Source organism: Hyperolius riggenbachi, chromosome 7 (genome assembly GCF_040937935.1).
Source record: "Hyperolius riggenbachi isolate aHypRig1 chromosome 7, aHypRig1.pri, whole genome shotgun sequence".
NCBI lineage: Eukaryota > Metazoa > Chordata > Amphibia > Anura > Hyperoliidae > Hyperolius > Hyperolius riggenbachi.
In genome coordinates, this window is record NC_090652.1 from 267,264,965 (window position 1) to 267,288,677 (window position 23,713).

At 43.2% G+C, this 23,713-nt stretch overlaps 1 long non-coding RNA gene across 6 annotated transcripts in view; it reads right to left on the reverse strand.

Moving 5' to 3' along the window:
• Positions 1-23,713, reverse strand: part of LOC137525016 (uncharacterized) — a 410,675-nt gene that overhangs the window by 232,937 nt on the left and 154,025 nt on the right. For 5 of the 6 annotated variants that reach the window (XR_011022834.1, XR_011022835.1, XR_011022836.1 and 2 more), the window contains exon 5: positions 4,172-4,340. This is a non-coding gene — a long non-coding RNA (uncharacterized lncRNA). Of the gene's footprint in view, positions 1-4,171; positions 4,341-12,276; positions 12,682-23,713 lie in introns of those variants that run through there. The other variant, XR_011022839.1, reaches the window with a different exon arrangement.

The following is a 23,713-nucleotide window of genomic DNA, read 5'->3' on the forward strand; positions in this document are numbered from 1 at the left end:
AAAACGCGCTTGTGTGCAAATAAAATGCAGACTCTACACACATTAGAATTGGGCCAATCAAATGTACTTTCACTTAATCATTTTGCATTAAACGTTCATTTGCCCCCTCTATGGGGATCTTTAATTTGTGGTGTCACATGACTCCACTGTCCAGTCAGGCTGCCACAATCCTCTGAGCTGGGAGGAGGCGCTCCCAAAATAAAAAATAGTCCAGACAGTGGACCAATTGGGAACCCCAGCAGAAACTCCAAAGATGCTTTGTCGGGGCTCCGAGAGATACTGTAGTTACAACAAGAGATACAGTAATTACGAGAGATACTGTAATTACAACATCGGGACGTGTGGCGACAGGGCGGCGGATGTTTAGCAGCTGCAGGTAAATTGATCAGGGGTGACTAGGACAGCTGTGGGGAGCTTCGGCGATGTGCGGTGGCCTGACAGGGAGCTGTGGGAGTCCCCTTATTAAAAGAGACCTAGAGATACAGCGGCGGAAGATGGCGGTGAATGTTTGGTGGGTGTGTACATATCTCTGGGGAGCGAGGCAGCAGGGCCGTGGTGCTGAAGGACAGCACCACAGTGTAAAACCTCGTTCTACATCGCCCGGGACACGGGAACATCGCACAGGCTTTTGCCTGAGTAATGCTCCCTAACGATCGGAAATCACGCAACGGAAATAAATATGGCAGCCTCCATATGTCTCTCATGTTGGGTTCCTCTTGGGAAACTAATGACATCATGAGTGGTCACAACTGCTGGATATTCTTGTAGAACTGTTCTTGTGGGAAACATAAAACTGCACCCCAGAGCTTCATGTGTGGGAAGTACTTGTGCTTGTTGCTCGGAGCAACCAGTTATTTTACTTGTTTGCAAATCAACACTATAGTAATGACAGTTGGAATCAGAACAAATGTTTCAGAGGAACCAGCTTTTATTCTCACATAGACAGAAGTAATCAAATATAGGACACAGACTTCCTGCGCTCATGAAGAGATTTAAATCATTATGATTATAAAACCTACAGGCCATAAAAATGAAAGCGGATGGGAAGCAACTACTAATTATCACAGGTTATACCTGTATATGCATTTATCTTATCAAGCACATTTTGAAATGCACTTCCTTTAACTATCTTTCCCCAAATAATTGGCCCTAAACTATACTAGGAAGACTAGGTTGTGTCCATTTCTGAGTAGAGGTGTGTGACAATATCTTACAACATCCCAACCCTTACCTATTCATTTTGGTCCCATCCCCAGCCCCAGGGCCAATGGGATGACCCAAAGTAAAGGAGGAGGGGTGGGAACCAAGCAGATTCTGTCCCTATGCACACCTCAGTGTCTGACGAACATTATAGTCTGTCTCATCAAGGTAGTCTATAAGGCACTAAAGAAAATACGTCAGTGCTATTTGAATTTATGATAGCACTAATAAAAATGTCTCATCTGTTAGTCAGAAGCTGTACTCTTTGTATATCAACAGGCTACACTACATTCCAGGGGTGTTCTGTAGCCAACTTGTACTTGACATAGGACCGGGATTGGATAAAGGATTAGATAAGTGTGACTAGCGTGTAAATCTTCTGCTATTTTAGATGCTCCTAGACCTTTACTTCTTGACCTGAACACACGGACAGTTATTTACAAACCTTATGTTAATTTAATAGCTAACCTTACTTGTGAACTTTACACAAGTCTTTGACATGCAAACATTGGAGCAAAGTACACACAGCCAGAGGACAGCCAGGGACTGCTGTGACCTATAAGTGTTACGACCAATTCACGCTATAAATCGCTAAGCGCTACCATTTTGCGCGGTAAAATCAATGCTAACACTTCCGTGATTCAGAGAGAATGCGGTCAATGCTTTATAAGCACTGTATAGCGATCGCTCCAGAATTGCAGCAAAATTCAGCATGTAATGCTTTTTTGCGATTGGTGCTAATGGAAAAACGCCCGCGATCGGCGCCAATTGTGGCAGTGAGATCAATGTCTTAGGGCAAAATAGCACTAGCGCTTTGGCCATTAGCGGGAATTGCCCGCTAATCACCATAGCAGGGGCTTGATTCACTAAACCGTGATAACTCATATTATGGCCGTTTTCACTCGCGATAATTCGCGATTGTGCGCAAATGCGAAAATGCTCACGAAAACGGCCGTGATATGAGTCATCACGGTTTAGTGAATCAAGCCCCATGAACGTGCCCTTAAGGCCCATACACACGGCAGACAAATGTCTCTGCAGACACACGATGAGCAATGGTTCATGTGACAATTGTGCTGTGTGTATACAGTGCGCAACAAAGACTAGCTCTATTCCGAGTGATTGAAATGTCCAATCGCTCGCAACTTTTGTGAAAACCGTCGCGCAGACTCGCCATGTTGTGCCGTGAGTACGACTGCTTGCTAAAGATGGCAGAATTGTCTCCAATAAGCATATGCGTAACATCACACCGTCGTTACGGAGTCCCTGACAGACAGCTTCTGCTGTGAACTTGCTACGAATGTTGTCGCGTGTGTACATTCGTCACTGAGGCGAACTGTCGCTTGTGCCTGCACGCTGAAATCTTTTATCTTTTGTCTCTGCCTGGCAGCTAAAGACATTTGTATGCCTTATGTATGTACCAATAAAGGACAACAGAGGTGGCATGTGACATGATGAGATAGACATGTGTATGTATAGAGCCAAGCACACAAATACCTATGCTGTGTTGCTTCTTTTTCTTTTTATGCCTGAAAGAGTTAAACATCAGGTATGCAAGTGACAGTTTCTGTCTGGGGTTGGACTGGGTTAGACTATAGCATAATCCTCACTGATAAGTAATTACAGCCATAAAATACTTTCCTGTCAGTAAATGGCTTCCTGGAGCAGGAAAGAGATAAAAAGGGTCAATAATTCATAGATTTGAACTCTAGCCTACTGCAGTGAAGGTGTCATTGAGCAGACACAATGAAACAGTAAAAACAGTAAAAAATTAAAATATAAAATAAAACTGTGGGATATCTAAAAAAGTCATTTTTAGGAGAAGGAGGATAAATACAATTGTTTTTCTCATCAGTTTATTTTCACCTTGGATGTCCTTTAAGCTGAATACTCACCTCGGGACCCAGAAAGATGGATCTCAAGGACATACTCAAGGACAAACGTTCCCCGATCCATCTACCTGTGGCGCAAGTATAATGTCAAGTGATTACGGTACTTTGCATGGAATTTTCAGGGACCTTAAACATCTGATCCACCTAGACCAGGCATGGGCAAACTTGGCCCTCCAGCTGTTAAGGAACTACAAGTCCCAAAATGCATTGCAGGAGTCTGACAGCCACAGTCATGACCAAGTTTGCCCATGCCTGACCTAGACGTTTGTTACTGCCGCGCATCACTATGCTTAAAGTGAACCTCCGGACTAAAAATCTACTCAGCAGAACTGAAAAGGCTTGGTGTTTCTTTAACATTTTCACAGCATCAGAACTTTGTTTTTCTTACCAAAGCATCATTTTTAGCTGCATTTTTACCTAAGCTCCACCCATCAAAGAAAAAAAGCCCGGGCTTTTTTTCCCTGATGCTGTGTAGAGCATGATGGGGTTTCCTATGTTGTTATTCACGTTGCCTGGCAACTGGGAGAGGCGCTCAGGACACAGGACAGTTGGAACTGTGTCTCATGCTTCTTGTCACCTCCTTTCAACCAAAAAGATGGCTGCCATCATGGAATCAAACATTTGCCTGTTCTTTTAAAACAGTGTGGGTAAGAGATTATATTACCTATCTATTTTAATTAACATAACCAATGTAACTTAATGACAGTATGTTTGTTTAGGCTGGAGTTCCTCTTTAATTTGCATAATCGCGTACCTGTACCCATGCCGCGAGATAGCGGAAACGATCGCTCATCACTCAAAAAATCTCCAGTCATCAGAAAAATTGTGAGGTGTGTACACGCCTTTAGTGTAGCGGTTCAGGGAGAGATCACACTACTACATTTGCAGTCATCTTTTGACCCTAATTTTCCTACACACACAATTGTTGTTCACTCGCAATAAAATGCAACTTCTACAGCTGCCAAGCAATACATTTTTAATATACAAAAACGTGAATCTATATGCGGGGGGTGAAACATCTGCAAGCTTTTGCCACAAATAAAAAATTGCATTTGATATGAATGAGCCCACTGATTTACCTCTGAGTCGCTCCGTATGCTTTACTGGGAAAGCAGAGCTGTTTGGCTGTCAGTTGTTACCAAGGCGGAAGTAGGTTCTTTCAACTGCTGTAAATGCATAGCCTGCATCCTCATGGACATGAAGTTATCTCCACCTTGGGGAATCATGTGTCACTGCAACCCAGCAGACCTATAGGTGTGAAATGGTAAATAATAAGTTTTATGTCCTGATTTGTAGTGATCATGTATGTTATATAGATTTTTCTTCTAATTATTATTGTGTATTTATATTGCACTAAAATCTTCTGCACAGTTTCAGAGTCTGTAGTCATGTCAGCAACTATCGAAGGAACTCCTAATCTTTCGTCTTTCTTCTTCCATGTGCAGATCTGCTTCTATATATGAAGTAGACTCCATGGGCTTGATTCGCTAAGACAAATAGCACGCCTTATCAAAGTTAACACGCCTTATCAAAGTTAACAAGCCCTATTAGAGTAGCATAGCAAACTTATATCTGCTAATTGGCAATGACGAAAGTTCCACTTGACCTGTCCTGAGCCCCTGCAGGTTCGTAGCACTCACTATGCTACTCTTATAAGGCGTGCTAACTTTGATAAGGCGTGCTATTTGTTTTAGTGAATCAAGCCCCTTGTGTGTGCAGCAGCCACATCACATTTTATAGCGAGGAGAACGCCAGCGCATACCGCTAAGGCTGCATCTGAAATGACCACCAGCTCAGTGTGCAGCACCTAAATAGACTTCCTGCACACCTCGCATTCAATTCAGATGCAAATCACATGCAAATCTGCTACTACTTATTATGCAAACAGGAAACTCAGGAGGAGGGGCTGGGAGCAGCTAACCTGATAGTTACATAGTTACAAAGTTAAGAAAAGTTGGGGGGAAAGGCTGCGCATCCCTAAACACATGTTGCAATTGAATGGTTAATCGCACAGGCATACACCACCTCTGCCAGACTGAAAAATGCATGCCCTGCATCCAACACAAGTGCTAACATTTATTAAGCTAGGAGGAACTTTAGCTTCCAATATGGTTTGCATCACATCACATTTTATGTCCAGTCGCCTCTTGCGTAATTAACCACTAACTACGTTTGCGGCAGTATATCTACGCCCTGCCAGGGATGTAGATAGTAATCTTCTATTGTCTATGTGCGGTGCGCGCAAATATGCATGCCGGCAACCACCCCTCTGTGGTGGTGCACTAGTACACCGATCAGTAAATGAGAACATGTTTCCCATGCATTGATCTAAGTGCCTGTGATCAATGGCCACCAGCATCAATGATAAAACAAAAAGTAACACATACACACGTTATTTCCTGTTAGCGTACTATACACACAAAAAGATAACGTGGGGGACATCTTGTGGCCAAATAGTAAAATTACACATACATAAACAAAACTACATATATATATACACCATTAAAATTAACCACTTACCTCCCCCACTCTCCCATAGATACTAAAGTAAAACACACACACATACATATATACAGTGGTGTGAAAAACTATTTGCCCCCTTCCTGATTTCTTATTCTTTTGCATGTTTGTCAGACTTAAATGTTTCTGCTCATCAAAAACCGTTAACCATTAGTTAAAGATAACATAATTGAACACAAAATGCAGTTTTAAATGAGGGTTTTTATTATTTATTGAGAAAAAAACCTCAAAACCTACATGGCCCTGTGTGAAAAAGAAATTGCCCCCTGAACCTAATACCTGGTTGGGCCACCCTTAGCAGCAATAACTGCAATCAAGCGTTTGCGATAACTTGCAACAAGTCTTTTACAGCGCTCTGGAGGAATTTTGGCCCACTCATCTTTGCAGAATTGTTGTAATTCAGCTTTATTTGAGGGTTTTCTAGCATGAACTGCCTTTTTAAGGTCATGCCACAACATCTCAATAGGATTCAGGTCAGGGCTTTGACTAGGCCACTCCAAAGTCTTCATTTTGTTTTTCTTCAGCCATTCAGAGGTGGATTTGCTGGTGTGTTTTGGGTCATTGTCCTGCTGCAGCACCCAAGATCGCTTCAGCTTGAGTTGACGAACAGATGGCCGGACATTCTCCTTCAGGATTTTTTGGTAGACAGTAGAATTCATGGTTCCATCTATCACAGCAAGCCTTCCAGGTCCTGAAGCAGCAAAACAACCCCAGACCATCACACTACCACCACCATATATTACTGTTGGTATGATGTACTTTTGCTGAAATGCTGTGTTACTTCTACGACAGATTTAACAGGACACGCACCTTCCAAAAAGTTCAACTTTTGTCTCGGCGGTACACAAGGTATTTTCCCACAAGCCTTGGCAATCATTGAGATGTTTTTTAGCAAAATTGAGATGAGCCTTAATGTTCTTTTTGCTTAAAAGTGGTTTGCGCCTTGTATATCTGCCATGCAGGCCGTTTTTGCCCAGTCTCTTTCTTATGGTGGAGTTGTGAACACTGACCTTAATTGAGGCAAGTGAGGCCTGCAGTTCTTTAGATGTTGTCCTGGGGTCTTTTGTGGCCTCTCGGATGTGTTTTCTCTGCGCTCTTGGGGTAATTTTGGTCGACCAGCCACATCTGGGAAGGTTCATCACTGCTCCATGTTTTTCCATTTGTGGATAATGGCTCTCACTGTGGTTCGCTGGAGTCCCAAAGCTTTAGAAATGGCTTTATAATCTTTACCAGACTGATAGATCTCAATTACAGTACTTTTGTTCTCATTTGTTCCTGAATTTCTTTGGATCTTGGCATGATGTCTAGCTTTTGAGGTGCTTTTGGTCTACTTCTCTGTGTCAGATAGCTCCTATTTAAGTGATTTCTTGATTGAAACAGGTGTGGCAGTAATCAGGCCTGGGGGTGACTACAGAAATTGAACTCAGGTGTGATAAACCACAGTTAAGTTATTTTTTAACAAGGGGGGCAATCACTTTTTCACACAGGGCCATGTAGGTTTTGAGTTTTTTTTCCTCACTAAATAATAAAAACCATCATTTAAAACTGCATTTTGTGTTCAATTATGTTATCTTTGACTAATAGTTAACGGTTTTTGATGAGCAGAAACATTTAAGTGTGACAAACATGCAAAAGAATAAGAAATCAGGATGGGGGCAAATAGTTTTTCACACCACTGTATATATATATATATATATATATATATATATATATATATATATATATATATATATATATATATATATATATATATATATATATATATGACATTCAACAAACACATAGTTACCTTAGGTACTAAACTTTTTAATATGTATGTCATAAGGGTATATTACTGTTATTTTTGCAAATAGGGGCTTGTAATTAGTGACAGATGCAAAACCCAAAAAAAAACTGTATTTCCAAATAAAATATTGTCGCCATACATTGTACTAGGCATATACTTTAAGTGTTGTAATCAACGGGACAATCAGGCAAATAAAATAGGTGGGTTTTAACTACAATAGCATGTATTATTTTAAAACTATAATGGCTGAAAAATGAGAAATTTTTGCCATGTTTTTCTTATTAATGAAATTAATTAAAATGCATTTAGCATAAGATAAATGCATCCCCCCCATAACCTCCCCTCCATGACATCCCCCCCCCCCCCCCCCGCCCATGACAAGCGCCCCCTGATCTATCTTTACACGACGGGCCTCACACGTCACACGACGGGTGTGAACAGAAAGTCAAGTGATCGTAGTAATTTGAGCATCTTCGGGAAACTTAAAGATCTGATTTGTTTTCCGGTTTTTATGGACGTGCATCGCTAAATGTCGTTCCCGTGATCGTGCACCCGTACCCACATCGCAAAATCACGGAAACGATCTATTAGAGTTTAATTGGAAGTGTCCTTATCTGCCTTCCATTTTCTGTGGCCTGTGGATAGCTTGTGGACTGAGGTAGAAGAAGACTGAGGCGAAGTAGAAGAACACTGTCCGTTATTAATCCTTAAAGAGAACCCGAGGTGTTTTTAAAGAATGTTATCTGCATACAGAGGCTGGATCTGCCTATACAGCCCAGCCTCTGTTGCTATCCCAAACCCCACTAAGGTCCCCCTGCACTCTGCAATCCCTTATAAATCACAGCCGTGCTGTGAGGCTGTGTTTACATCTGTAGTGTCAGTCTCAGCTGCTCCCCCGCCTCCTGCATAGCTCCGGTCCCTGCCCCCGTCCCTTCCCTTAAATCAGCAGGGAGGGAAGGGATGCAGGCGGGGACTGGAGTTCTGCAGGAGGCGGGGAGAGCAGCAGACTGACACTATAGAGATAAACACAGCCAGCTCTGACAAGCTGTTTGTCAGCAGCGTGGCTGTGATTTATGAGGGATTGCAGAGTGCAGGGGGACCTTAGGGGACCTTAGGGGGGTTTGGGATAGCAACAGAGGCTGGGCTGTATAGGCAGATCCAGCCTCTGTATACAGATAATATTCTTCAAACCCTCCTCGGGTTCTCTTTAAATGTAAAAAGATGAGGTAAAATGAAAGATGTTTTTATTAATGAATCACATGGTTAGTATGCATTTAAATGTGCTTTGTGATTTGAGATGCCCTGGTTGCTAAAAATGGTGCTCGGTTCACTTTAAGGAGAGGTTCATTTAAAAAATAAAGACTCTGGTGGTCAGTTTCCTTTAATTTATTGTGGGCACACATAAGTATAAGTCTACTAACACTTTGTGTCTGTTAATCCCACTGTCATCATATTTGTTCTTCTGCAATTCACTTTTGAGTGATTTTGAGGTTTTTCTCCACCTCCTCCTTTCACTACATTACAGCCGTCAGTATCAATAAACCTCCTAAATCTAGAAGAGAAAACCAATAAGCAACATTCATATCATCTGGCTAGCAAAAAAACACATTGTAAAAAATGTGTGATTTGTGGGTTCTTCCGACAGATAGGAAGGTTCAGAACAAAGCAATAAAATCCTCAGAAGAGGTCAATGAGGGAATCTGTGGACTGGTAGGAAGCTGCCAAGACAGATAAGATTTCTCGCATCAGGGAAAAAAAAATTGATGGAACGGGAGCAAAAGATAATGGAAGCTTCCCGTTACATTGTTGACTCTATGAAATTCACTTAACCTGCTGAATCTGTCAAGGACCCCTAGAAGCTAACGGAAAGTAGGTCTAAAGTTTTCTAAAGAACTCTACTTTTTGTTTTTTTTCAACCAAGCAATGCTACGCTAACATAAATAGACTCTGATAAGGTAGAAGAAAGAAGTTCCCACTTAAGAGACACTGAAGCAGAAAAAAAATATGATATCATTTGTATGTGTAGTACATGTAAGAAATAAAACATTAGGAGCAGAGACATAAGTCTAATATTAAGAAACTCCAGTTGTTATCTATGCAAAAGAACCATTGAGCTCCCTGACTTTCAAAGTTGCAGAGAGCTCTGTCTTCTGAAGCTTGCTATCTCAACTGTCAGTCATTTTATCTTCTTTTTTTCTCCAGAGGACAGGTCAAAAGTTCACTAGCCTGCTCTGTAAAATAATTTAGAGTGCTGAGTAGTGTGTGAATTGCAAATATTAGAGAATGATGCAATGTGATAAAAAAACACTATATAACTGAAAATAAAAATATGAGAATCTTTTTTTTGCTACTAATCTTCTAGTAATTATCCGTACTACACAACCAATTCATTATATCATAATTTGTTTTCTAGCTTCAGTGTCTCTTTAAGTGGATGCAAAATAACGCAGTGGATGATTTGTGCTCTGTAACATCATTTATGTGCCATCATTTACATTACCTGCCAATTTACATTCACTCCATTCGTGTCGCCACCCATTCGCTTTGGCCGCTGCAGTCCACCACAGCCGCTGTTTAGGGAATAGCTGGTATACACAGATCAGAGCCCGGAGTAAGCATGGGGTTCCCCATTGGTTTGCAATAGACCATTCCTCTCTAGCAAAAGGGAGGATTTTCGTTGGTCCACCATGAACCAAAAAGTATCCCCCTGTTGTAAAGGAGGATTCCCAGTGGTCTTTTGCTTTTAAATGGGGAGCCCCATGTTTCTGCATAGCCCAGTCTACATATACCGGCTTCTCTCTTGCAGTGCAAGATTTTTTTTTCAATGGACAAATATTGATATTACAAATCATTTATAAAATAACATTGAAAAAAACCCTGATTTTATTCATCAATACAAATCGTACGTCTGGTGAATATAAAAACAACAACATACCTGATAGTGTAAAGTTATACAGCTAACCCATTTTATCTGGGTTCTGATGCGTAGCTCCTCCCCCTTGAATAAAAAGAAAAGGCACAACTTCCAAACCTTTGGAGAAACCGGCAATAATCTGGCCAGCCGGTGCCCAGTGTCCGACAGGTACACCAATCCTGTAGTAAAATAGCAATCAAACAAGAAGGACATGGCACTCAGAGGAGGGTAGGAGGCGCCCAAGGTGTAAATATCCAAATTGATTGATAAAATGGTAAGAAGATCTTGCCTTAGTGCTGCCAATTTCAAGAAAGCAACGTTTTTCATTAAAAATATATGTTTTTTAGGCGCTCAGGGCTGATTACCACTATCAAACCATTAAGGGCACTTGAATTTGACCTGATGAAGCGGTTGTAGCCACGAAATGCGTTGTATGATGTGCATAATAAAAACATATATTTTTAACGAAAAACCTTGCTTTCTTGAAATTGGCAGCACTAAGGTAAGATCTTCTTACCATTTTATCAATCAATTTGGATATTTACACCTTAGGCGCCTCCTACCCTCCCCTAACATACTTAGTGCACTCCTCTAGAGGATCAAACTGAGTCCTAGACATCCTTGAAGGTGGAAAGACTCCCCTTTTTTGTTTACTGAAGCAGCGACCGCTAGATCATCCTCTCACAAAGGCCGAGTGGGGACGGTACTTCCTCACACGCCAGTATGAGTGGTTGCCTTGTCTGCAACCCACCTATGTGAGTATATATACTTCTTTCTACTTGCTACCATCCTTAACCTGACGATACTACACGAGATTGGGCTCCCGGTGTCTCTGTGTCTTTTTCTCACCCCCAAAAGATGGCACTCAGAGGATGTTTGCAGCTCAAGCTGTATTGGAGCTTAGTGAACACACAACATGTTTCAGGCGCAGCTTGACACACTTGAGGAAGGGCTCCGCCCGAAACATGTCGTGTGTTCACTAAGCTCCAATACAGCTTGTGCTGCAAACAGCCTGTGAGTGCCGTGTCCTTCTTGTATGATTGCCTTTGAATAAAGAGGCCTTTTCTATAACTTTAACAATGGAGGCAGAGAAAGATCGAGGCCTTTTCCATGAACGAGGCAGAGCTACATTCAAATGATGCTGTTCAGGGAAGTAAGGCTTTTCTCTAAACTGGCAAAAAGAGAAAAATACACCTTGCACTGCGAGTCAGTGGTGGGTTTTATTAATTGCAAGGGTAATTACCAAACGCTGTTAAAACCGCACCAGCTGTTGGTTGCCAACTAGTACGATGACTCTATGTTCGTTCTGCGCTCCCGCACATCTTCTGGGGCTCTGTGACACAGTACCAGTTAGAAACCCACAGCTGGTTTGTTAATGACCTTTGCAATTAATAAAGGCCACTGTCTTTGCAACTCTCTGAGCACGTCAGTTGGCTCTTCAACACAGGGTGCAATTGGCATTGCCTGCCTCATCCGTGACAGGGGACCACTAGAGTGCTCTTTCCTCCCTCTGCCTTCCTTAAAGTGAACCTGAACTGAGCAAAATTACTTAAAATAAACACATGATGTATCTGCAAATGAATATATACTTTGCAGCCAGTTCCTCTGAGAAGCTCACCTTTTTCTTCTAACAATGATTCCTTCCAGTTCTGACTAGATCTAGTTCTAGTCCGATTTCTACTATATCTGTTGCTGTCAGTTATAATTGAAACGAGAATTGATGTGCAAGGTAATGTCCATGTTTCTCTGTGGTTCAAGTGGGCGATATTACAGGTTAGAGCGCTGACCTGGAAGTTTCTATGTGCTCATTGCCATTTTAAAATAAAGGACAGAGAATTACATGGATCAACAACAACAAAACATTTGTAAATCGCTTTTCTCCCATAGGACACAAAGCACAGTTGACAAACAGGACGCAGGAGAGGAGAAAGAGATTGCTGAGTAGACAACACTGGAGGCATGTATGACTTGTATGTGTTTATTTTGACTTTTATGTTTCAGTTCAGGTTTGCTTTAAGGCTTTTCTCCTTCTTAGTTTTCACTGGCAGTCAGTCACAGAAGGAGTGAATGTGGGTGGTGCAGGTAACTCTCTCAGCAGTGTTCAGCTCACTCTGAAGTGTTGAGTGACGTTTGTTAGCAGGTCATATTGGGATGAATGAAGGTAGAATTTAGAAATGGGTTGCGTTGGGAGTCTTGAGACACAGGTAACCTAGCCGTTGCTGCTCCTTTGTGAATGCAGTATCTTCAGGGAAAGAGCCCACCAGCCAGGCACGCATGGGATTAGTCCTCTGAGAAAGCACCGTGTGAAACAGCTGTTAAGAATTTTCACCCATTACCAATCACCCATCACCAGTGTGGAGTGCTGAGACCTGAAATAAACATGGTTGCAATTACCTCCTGTGCCTGATTTTCTCCATCCTTGAGGAATTTCCTAAACTCTCACCCATGAGCAGAGAGGTCAGTGTTACAAGGTTGCAAGTAGGAAATCATCCAGCTCCGTTTCTGACACACATTGTCTAGTGCCAGTTCAGTTTCCAAGCAAATAACAGAAGTATATGATGAGGCCTCGAGATCTGACATAATTGTGGGACGCTATTTACATGGAGCTTCTATGCTTTCTCTTTGCTTACATGGGTTTCCTCTAGGTGCACTGGTGTCCCCCATATCCCAAAACTATTCAGATAAGTTAACCACTTAAGGACTGCAGTCATAAAACCCCTTAAGGACCAGAGCCTTTTTTTCCATTCGGACCACTGCAGCTTTCATGGTTTATTGCTCGGTCATACAACCTACCACCTAAATGAATTTTACCTCCTTTTCTTGTCACTAATACAGCTTTCTTTTGGTGCTATTTGATTGCTGCTGCGAGTTTTACTTTTTAATATATTCATCAAAAAAGACATGAATTTTGTCAAAAAAATGACTTTTTTAACTTTCTGTGCTGACATTTTTCAAATAAAGTAAAATTTCCTATACATTTGAGCGCGAAAGTTATTCTGCTACATGTCTTTGATAAAAAAAAAAAAACATTCAGTGTATATTTATTGGATTGGGTAAAAGTTATAGCGTTTACAAACTATGGTGCCAAAAGTGAATTTCCCATTTTCAAGCATCTCTGACTTTTCTGCGCACCTGTCAGGTTTCATGAGGGGCTAAAATTCCAGGATAGTACAAATCCCCCCCAAATGACCCCATTTTGGAAAGAAGACATCCCAAAGTATTCAGTGAGAGGCATGGTGAGTTCATAGAAGATTTTATTTTTTGTCACAAGTTAGCGGAAAATGACACTTTGTAAAAAAAAAAAAAAAAAAAAAAAAGTTTCCATTTCTTCTAACTTGCGACAAAAAAAAATGAAATCTGCCACGGACTCACTATGCTACTCTCTGAATACCTTGAAGTGTCTACTTTCCAAAATGGGGTCATTTGTGGGGTGTGTTCACTGTCCTGGCATTTTGGGGGGTGCCTAATTGTAAGCACCCCTGTAAAGCCTAAAGATGCTCATTGGACTTTGGGCCCCTTAGCGCAGTTAGGCTGCAAAAAAGTGCCACACATGTGGTATTGCCGTACTCAGGTGAAGTAGTATAATGTGTTTTGGGGTGTATTTTTACACATACCCATGCTGGGTGGGAGAAATATCTCCGTAAATGACAATTGTTTTATTTTTTTTACACACAATTGTCAATTTATAGAGATATTTCTCCCACTCAGCATGGGTATGTGGAAAAATACACCCCAAAACACATTATACTACTTCTCCTGAGTACGGCGATACCACATGTGTGGCACTTTTTTGCACCCTAACTGCGCTAAGGGGCCCAAAGTCCAATGAGTACCTTTAGGATTTCACAGGTCATTTTGAGAAATTTCGTTTCAAGACTGCTCCTCACGGTTTAGGGCCCCTAAAATGCCAGGACAGTATAGGAATCCCACAAATTACCCCATTTTAGAAAGAAGACACCCCAAGGTATTCCATTAGGAGGATGGTGAGTTCATAGAAGATTTTTTTTTTTTTGTCACAAGTTAGCGGAAATTGATTTTAATTGTTTTTTTTTCACAAAGTGTCATTTTCCGCTAACTTGTGACAAAAATAAAATCTTCTATGAACTCACCATACTCCTAACGGAATACCTTGGGGTGTCTTCTTTCTAAAATGGGGTCATTTGTGGGGTTCCTATACTGCCCTGGCATTTTAGGGGCCCTAAACCGTGAGGAGTAGTCTTGAAACCAAATGTCGCAAAATGACCTGTGAAATCCTAAAGGTACTCATTGGACTTTGGGCCCCTTAGCGCACTTAGGGTGCAAAAAAGTGCCACACATGTGGTACCGCCGTACTCAGGAGAAGTAGTATAATGTGTTTTGGGGTGTATTTTTACACATACAGATGCTAGGTGGGAGAAATATCTCTGTAAATGACAATTATTTGATTTTTTTTACACACAATTGTCCATTTACAGAGAGATTTCTCCCACCCAGCATGGGTATGTATAAAAATACACCTCAAAACACATTATACTACTTCTTCTGAGTACGGCGATACCACATGTGTGACACTTTTTTGCAACCTAGGTGCGCTAAGGTGCCTAACGTCCTATTCACAGGTCATTTTGAGGCATTTGGATTCTAGACTACTCCTCACGGTTTAGGGCCCCTAAAATGCCAGGGCAGTATAGGAACCCCACAAGTGACCCCATTTTAGAAAGAAGACACCCCAAGGTATTCCGTTAGGGGTATGGTGAGTTCATAGAAGATTTTTTTTTTGTCACAAGTTAGCGGAAAATGACACTTTGTGAAAAAAAAAAACAATACATATCAATTTCCGCTAACTTGTGACAAAAAATAAAATCTTCTATGAACTCACCATACTCCTAACGGAATACCTTGGGGTGTCTTCTTTCTAGAATGGGGTCATTTGTGGGGTTCCAATACTGCCCTGGCATTTTAGGGGCCCTAAACCGTGAGGAGTAGTCTTGAACCCAAATGTCTCAAAATGACCTGTGAAATCCTAAAGGTACTCATTGGACTTTGGGCCCCTTAGCACAGTTAGGCTGCAAAAAAGTGTCACACATGTGGTATCGCCGTACTCAGAAGAAGTAGTATAATGTGTTTTGTGGTGTATTTTTACATATAACCATGCTGGGTGGGAGATATATCTCTGTAAATGACACATTTCTGATTTTTTTTACACACAATTGTCCATTTACAGAGAGATTTCTCCCACCCAGCATGGGTATGTGTAAAAATACACCACAAAACACATTATACTACTTCTCCTGAGTATGGCGATACTACATGTGTGACACTTTTTTGCAGCCTAGGTGCGCTAAGGGGCCCAACGTCCTATTCACAGGTCATTTTGAGGCATTTGTTTTCTAGACTACTCCCCACGGTTTAGGGCCCCTAAAATGCCAGGGCAGTATAGGAACCCCACAAGTGACCCCATTTTAGAAAGACGACACCCCAAGGTATTCCGTTAGGGGTATGGTGAGTTCATAGAAGATTTTATTTTTTGTCACAAGTTAGTGAAAAATGACACTTTGTGAAAAAAACAATAAAAATCTAATTTCTGCTAACTTTTGACAAAAAATAAAATCTTCTATGAACTCATCATACACCTAACAGAATACCTTGGGGTGTCTTCTTTCTAAAATGGGGTCACTTGTGGGATTCCTATACTGCCCTGGCATTTTACGGGCCCAAAACTGTGAGTAGTCTGGAAACCAAATTTCTCAAAATGACTGTTCAGGGTTATAAGCATCTGCAAATTTTGATGACAGGTGGTCTATGAGGGGGCAAATTTTGTGGAAACGGTCATAAGCAGGGTGGCCTCTTAGATGACAGGATGTATTGGGCCTGATCTGATGGATAGGAGTGCTAGGGGGGTGACAGGAGGTGATTGATGGGTGTCTCAGGGGGCGGTTAGAGGGGAAAATAGATGCAATCAATGCACTGGGGAGGTGATCGGAAGGGGGTCTGAGGGGGATCTGAGGGTTTGGCCGAGTGATCAGGAGCCCACACGGGGCAAATTAGGGCCTGATCTGATGGGTAGGTGTGCTAGGGGGTGACAGGAGGTGATTTATGGGTGTCTCAAGGTGTGATTAGAGGGGGGAAATAGATGCAAGCAATGCACTAGCGAGGTGATCAGGGCTGGGGTCTGAGGGCGTTCTGAGGTGTGGGCGGGTGATTGGGTGCCCGCAAGGGGCAGATTAGGGTCTAATCTGATGGGTAACAGTGACAGGTGGTGATAGGGGGTGATTGATGGGTAATTAGTGGGTGTTTAGAGGAGAGAAGAGATGTAAACACTGCACTTGGGAGGTGATCTGATGTCGGATCTGCGGGCGATCTATTGGTGTGGGTGGGTGATCAGATTGCCTGCAAGGGGCAGGTTAGGGGCTGATTGATGGGTGGCAGTGACAGGGGGTGATTGATGGGTGGCAGTGACAGGGGGTGATTGACAGGTGATCAGTGGGTTATTACAGGGAAGAACGGATGTAAATAATGCACTGGCGAATCGATAAGGGGGGGGGGGGGTTTGAGGGCAATCTGAGCGTGTGGGCGGGCGATTGGGTGCCCGCAAGGGTCTAATCTGATGGGTAACAGTGACAGGTGGTGATTGATGGGTAATTAGTGGGTGTTTAGAGGAGAGAATAGATGTAAACGATGGATTTGGGAGGTGATCTGATGCCGGATCTGCGGGCGATCTATTGGTGTGGGTGGGTGATCAGATTGCCCGCAAGGGGCAGGTTAGGGGCTGATTGATGGGTGGCAGTGACAGGGGGTGATTGACGGGTGATTGACGGGTGATTGGCGGGTGATTGGCGGGTGATTGACAGGTGATCAGGGGGGATAGATGCATACAGTACACAGGGGGGGGGAGGGTCTGGGGGGGTCTGGGGAGAATCTGAGGGGTGGGGGGGTGATCAGGAGGGAGCAGGGGGCAGTTTAGGGACTAAAAAAAAATAGCGTCGACAGATAGTGACAGGGAGTGATTGATGGGTGATTAGGGGGGTGATTGTGTGCAAATGGTGGTCTGGGGGGTGGGCAGGGGGGGGTCTGAGGGGTACTGTGGGCGATCAGGGGGCAGGGGGGGGGCAGATCAGTGTGTTTGGGTGCAGACTAGGGTGGCTGCAGCCTGCCCTGGTGGTCCCTCGGACACTGGGACCACCAGGGCAGGAGGCAGCCTGTATAATACACTTTGTAAACATTACAAAGCGTATTATACGCTTCCTATCCAGGGATCGTCGGGTTAACAACCCGCCGGCGCTTCCGATTGGCCGGCGGGTTGACGTCGCGGGTGGGCGGAGCCTATTGCCGGTGGATGCGCGCGCATCCCAGCGCGCGATCCCCGGCCAGAGAGTGCCCCAGGACCTGACGCCAATCTGCGTTACGTGGTCCTGGGGCTGCCACTTTGCCGCCGCCAATATGAAGTAGGCGGTCGGCAAGTGGTTAATTAGTTCCCCCAAAAATAGTCCTTTAATTAAACTTGAAGTGACATAAAGAAAACACGACATAAAGAAAACACTTCGATATTCAGGCAGGGGGAAGGCTCTGAAGCCATAGCGCCATCCAGATCCTTTCTCTGTCTCCTCATTCCACCGCTATCTTCCTTTTCAAAATTGGTGCCTTCAGGATTCCTTGGATGACTTCGGAAAGAACTTGCGTCCACGAGTTGTATCCGTGAGTCCATCCAGACTCGCACATGAACAAGATGCCTGTCTTCAGAAGTACTCGGGGACACAAGTACTTTTCATTGTGGTGGAAGGGTCCAGTACAGAACACTCTGCAAGCAAACTCTTTTTAGAAGCTAACATCCTCCATTAATGTTAATTTAGTGCATCTGTTTTAAATGCAAGATATGTACCTGGCTTATAATTAGGCTCTGCACACCTATGCTGTTAGTCATTTAGATTCAGCCTGTCTTGGGAAGCGTTACCACCTCCCCCTACTTCCGAAGGCAGCCTGAGGAGGGCCGATGAACTATTCAACCTGCAAGTCAAACAAGGGGATATTGGTGGAATGAGGGGACAGTGAGAGGACTGGGAAGGCTCTATGGGATCCACAACCTTCTTTTTTCTAGTCTTTAGTATCTAAGTCCTTTTTTTAGGTTGTTTCAGATCCCCCTTTAAGACATTAGACTGTAACTATTGTAAGGACTAGACTGTGAGCTTCTACGAGGGACAGTTAGTGACATGGCTATATAATCTGTAAAGCTCTGTGGAAGACGCCATTGTGTGAAGGATTGCGGAGAAGCCGCCGCTTGTGCCGACAGTGAGGCGGCGGTTTCCGCGCACAGAGCGGCGGTTTCCTCACAGCAACATGCGTCTGGGTTATCTGGACCTAGTAGTGCACACAGATGGAGAGCTACGAGCGCGCGCGCGCCGCAAGACAGGCTCTTTATGCCAATAGGAGAAGGGTCAGCTGATCGGGACGGTCAGCTGACCCCAGCTCAGCAGATGATTGGCTGATGGGAGCTGGGCTTCACTAAATATATCTCTTGCTGTTCAGTTGCTGGTTGTCTGGCGTTGCGAATACATATGTGTTAGCACTCAGACCTTAGTCAGATCCTTCAGTGTGGTGGAACCAGGAGGACCTGGAAATCCACACTTAGCCAGTTTACTGTGTATCATCTGTGTTATTTATTAGACCAGTTCCAGGGTGTAGAGACCACGGACCTCACACCCCAGACTAGGAATACTGTGTATCATCTGTATTATTCATTAGACCAGTTCCAGGGTGTAGAGACCACGGACCTCACACCCAGACTAGGGAACTTGTGTTAACATTCTGTTATACTTCAGACTAGTTCCAGGGTGTAGAGACCACGGACCTCACACCCAGACTAGGGAATTTGTGTTATCATTCTGTTATACTTCAGACTAGTTCCAGGGTGTAGATACCACGGACCTCACACCCAGACTAGGGAACTTGTGTTATCATTCTGTTATACTTCAGACTAGTTCCAGGGTGTAGAGACCACGGACCTCACACCCAGACTAGGGAACTTGTGTTATAATTCTGTTATACTTCAGACCAGTTCCAGGGTGTAGAGACCATGGACCTCACACCCAGACTAGGCATTGTTTGATATCTGTTATGACTTTGCTTTCCTGACTATTCTTCTGTTCTCTGATTCGGTACCTTGCACTTCTGATATTCCGCTGCCAAACCCTGCTTGCCTTGGATACCGAATCAGCCTTCTGTCTTTGTACTTTATCTGTCTGTGTGTTGTCGACTCGGCCTGCCTGACCTGTCTGACTGTCACCCACCCCTTGGGTGCTCAGTCCTCCTGCAGGGGTCCCCTGCTTCTCAGAGGGGGCACTGCTGCATACCGGTCAAGGTCTGCTCTCTCCTGGAGTCCCTGACTGCAGTAAAGTCTGTTTCTACTTATTGGACCACCTGCTACCCCGGTAGTCCGATCCATACTGTTACACCAAACACTTACACGCTTCAGTTGCCCAGAGGTTAGCGATATATCTGTATTATCGGTGATTCCGCAGATCATCAATAATCAGGTATATATCTGTATTCTTGGTGATACTGCAGATCGCCAATAATCAGATTCTCTCTGTGTGCTGACACCCTTCGTTACACATTGCTATTTGAATATAAAACAATAATAAATTAAAGGGGCACTATGGTGAAAAATTGTAAAATTTAAAATATGCAAATGTGCAAACATATACAAATAAGAAGTATGTTTTTTTCCAGGGTAAAATGAGCCATAAATTACTTTTCTCCTATGTTGCTGTCACTTACAGTAGGTAGTAAAAATCTGACAGAAGCGACAGGTTTTGGACTAGTCCTTCTGTTCATGGGGAGATTCTCAGGGATTTATTTATTTTCAAAAGCACTTAGTGAATGGCAGTTGCTCTGTTCGACTGCCAAAAAGCTGTGTAGCGAGCAGGGAAGCTGGCCGGCATCATAGTTTAAATCGTTTTTAGGGAAAATCTTTATAAAGAACAAAAGCCTTGCTGAGAATCCCCTATGGAGAGATGGACTAGTCCAAAACCTGTCGCTACTGTAAGTGACAGCAACATAGGAGAAAAGTAAGCCCAAAACCTGTCACTTCTGTCAGATTTCTACTACCTACTGTAAGTGACAGCAACATAGGAGAAGAGTAATTTATGGCTCATTTTACTCTGGAAAAAAAATGTACTTCTTATTTGTCTGTGTTTGCACATATTTTAAATTTTACTATTTTTTGCTATAGTGTCCCTTTAATTGCTGTAATGAAATAATTGCCAGGAGAACTACATTCATAGACTTGCATAACTTGTGTTATTTAAACAACACCTTCCATTGAAGCAGAAGTGGATTTTACGGCCAGGTTATTTAAAATTCACGTGAATTACACACATATGCAATGAAAAGTCTCTGTGTACGTTAATGTGTGTGAAAGGGCAGCCTTATTCCGTACAAAGTTCAAGTGCAGAGTGAAATACAGCAGGAGACATGGAACAAACATGCAGGAGAGAGGTTAGAATAAGGTCAAGGGATCTGCTGAAACCAACAGCTGCACTTTATCCTTGCTGCTGACAGTATCAGGTGGCCAATGTCACCCAGACAGGCCAATGGGAAAGATCACCAAGGTCATCGTTATTGTAATTTTTTTTCTTGAGAAGCAATATGTTAAAGCCACTTTGAAGGTGTGCAGGGATTATGGTGACAGCATGGCAAGAGAGAAAACTCAGTGGAACTTTACCGAACAAGGAGGAAAAAAATAAATCAACATATTGCAAAGTGAGCAGTTAGAAAATAGAACAGAGATCAATAAATAATTGATATTTGCCATGTAATTTGTTCAGATTGGGGACATTTATCAAGAGTTTCTGAGACAAAATAGTGTCAGGTTTTTAGAAATCCGTGTCACAGACATCTTAAGACATAACTAGATAGTGCCATTTCCTTCTACAACTGTTGTAAAATAGGACGCGTTAGGAAGGTTAGGAAAAAGGAGGCGTGAAGGAAGACTGAGAGGGGGGGGGAGAGGCGGCGATCCGGGCTGATAGACGCCCTGAGAGGCAGAGCTGCCCGGATTGCCCCCTGGGGAGTTAGGGGGGATTTAGTTAGATTACAGCCACGGGGATGCGGCGGTTTAGGTAGGGCAATAATGTTACACAGGATTTTGTAATAAAAAGAGGATTTTTGAGAAACTTCAGAGTCTATTTAAGTGGTTAAAGTGTACCCGAGGCGATATGTAATATGATGAGATAAACGTGTATGTACGGTGCAAAACATTAATAACAAGGCTGTTTTACTTGTTTTATTTTGCTGCCTGAAAGAGTTAATTTCTAGGCATGGAAGTGACAGCTTCTGTCTTGTCGGTAGCTTGTCACGAATAAAGTAAAGTAATCACTGATAAGCAGATTACAGCATAAACGGTTTCCTGGAACAGTACAACTTCTGAGGACAGGGAGAGATAGAATACATGAACTATTGACCTGGGACACTCTGGGACACTTAAAGAGAACCCGAGGTGTGTTTAAAGAATGTTATCTGCATACAGAGGCTGGATCTGCCTATACAGCCCAGCCTCTGTTGCTATCCCAAACCCCCCTAAGGTCCCCCTGCACTCTGCAATCCCTCATAAATCACAGCCATGCTGTGAGGCGGTGTTTACATCTGTAGTGTCAGTCTCAGCTGCTCCCCCGCCTCCTGCATAGCTCCGGTCCCTACCCCCGTCCCTTCCCTCCAATCAGCAGGGAGGGAAGGGATGCAGGTGGGGACTGGAGTTCTGCAGGAGGCGGGGAGAGCAGCAGACTGACACTATAGAGATAAACACAGCCAGCTCTGACAAGCTGTTTGTCAGCAGCGTGGCTGTGATTTATGAGGGATTGCAGAGTGCAGGGGGACCTTAGGGGGGTTTGGGATAGCAACAGAGGCTGGGCTGTATAGGCAGATCCAGCCTCTGTATGCAGATAATATTCTTCAAACCCACCTCGGGTTCTCTTTAATAGGCTGCCAGTGGTTAAAGAAAGTAAAACATTCAACCTGCTTTGTAAATGTTTAAATGTAAAATAAAACCATGAGATATCTTAAAAAAATGTAGTTTTATGAGTAGGAGGATAAATACAATTGTTTATCCCATTAGTTTATTTTCACCTCAGGTTCACTTTAAGCGAAGGCATAAATAACTGGATAACGTCGCACAGCTTCCTCTTAAATGAAGAAACTGCTTCAGCAAGCAGAAGAGAAGCTGCTGACAGCGTAATAGAAGTTTGCCTGGTTCTGGAGCCCTCTTCGCCGCGCACTAATATTATGATGCATTTGTCACATTCTTCTCTCCAGCTTGACACTTTGTAAAACATATAAACACTTCCATTCCGCGGCCTATTGAGAATAAATTAAGGCTGCCTGAATTTAACCGGGACTATTTAGTTACAAGTGGCACTAGTATCAGAAGAATAACATTATGCAGCTGAACAGCCTCTCGAGTTGCTGCCTATTCATCAGAACGTGTGAAATGGATGGGAGCCCGCCGCGGCCGCCTGCGATAACATTGATTCTTCAAGCTTAAATGCACAATTAAATGAACAATACAAAATAAAAAAATAAACGGCGGGCTTTTGTAGGCAGACTCGACACTTTTCGAAAAGGGGGAGAAAAACAGCGACTTGTAAAGCTATTCAGTTACAGTCTTTGAAAGAGAATTAGTCTGTGTGTTGCAGCTTGTCATAACAAGGCACTCTTTTTTTAAAGCAATTCAAGTAAAATGATGAAGTAAATGCATAATGTAATCCACCGGGATGCATTGATAGTCTTTGGTAGCAATATACCTGTGCAGAGTCTTTTTGATGAAGGTTCAAGTGTACCGGAGACATTGCAATCAAAGAAATGTATAACTTGCCTTCCTCTAAGCCTCTTTGGTCCATGGGCCCCCTCTGTGTCTGTCTGGTCTTGTCCGTTCCACCACTGTCAGCTATGGTAAAATCCCAGACTTAGCCAGTTGAGGATTACTGCGTATGTGCCTCCTTGCTTGTGCCCCTGCAAGGCTACAATACACAGGACCTGAGCAGATGCGCTGGTGTCGTTCACACGTTCCCTTTCCACTCACCCATCTGCCGATATTCCCAATACTTTCCGTCGTCCGTGCCATGCCCACTCGTTGCTGCTCATCCGCATCTCACCTGGGGACCAGGAAGTTTGGGGCTTCCTGTTGGTTTGTAAAAAAAAAAATCCAAAAACATGAGAATCCAACCTAGCAACATGGAGTATCCTCATTGGTCCACATGAACCAATGAGAATCTTCTCTGCTGCAGGAGGATTCCCAATGGTTCTTTTGCAAACCAACAAAAAGCCATATGCTTCCGGTTCTCTGGGACAAGTGGGGACAGGGTGAGCCAGGACGAGCCGGGATGGTGGCGCTGAATTTCTTTGGGACAGGTATGCATTTTTCCTGCGGCG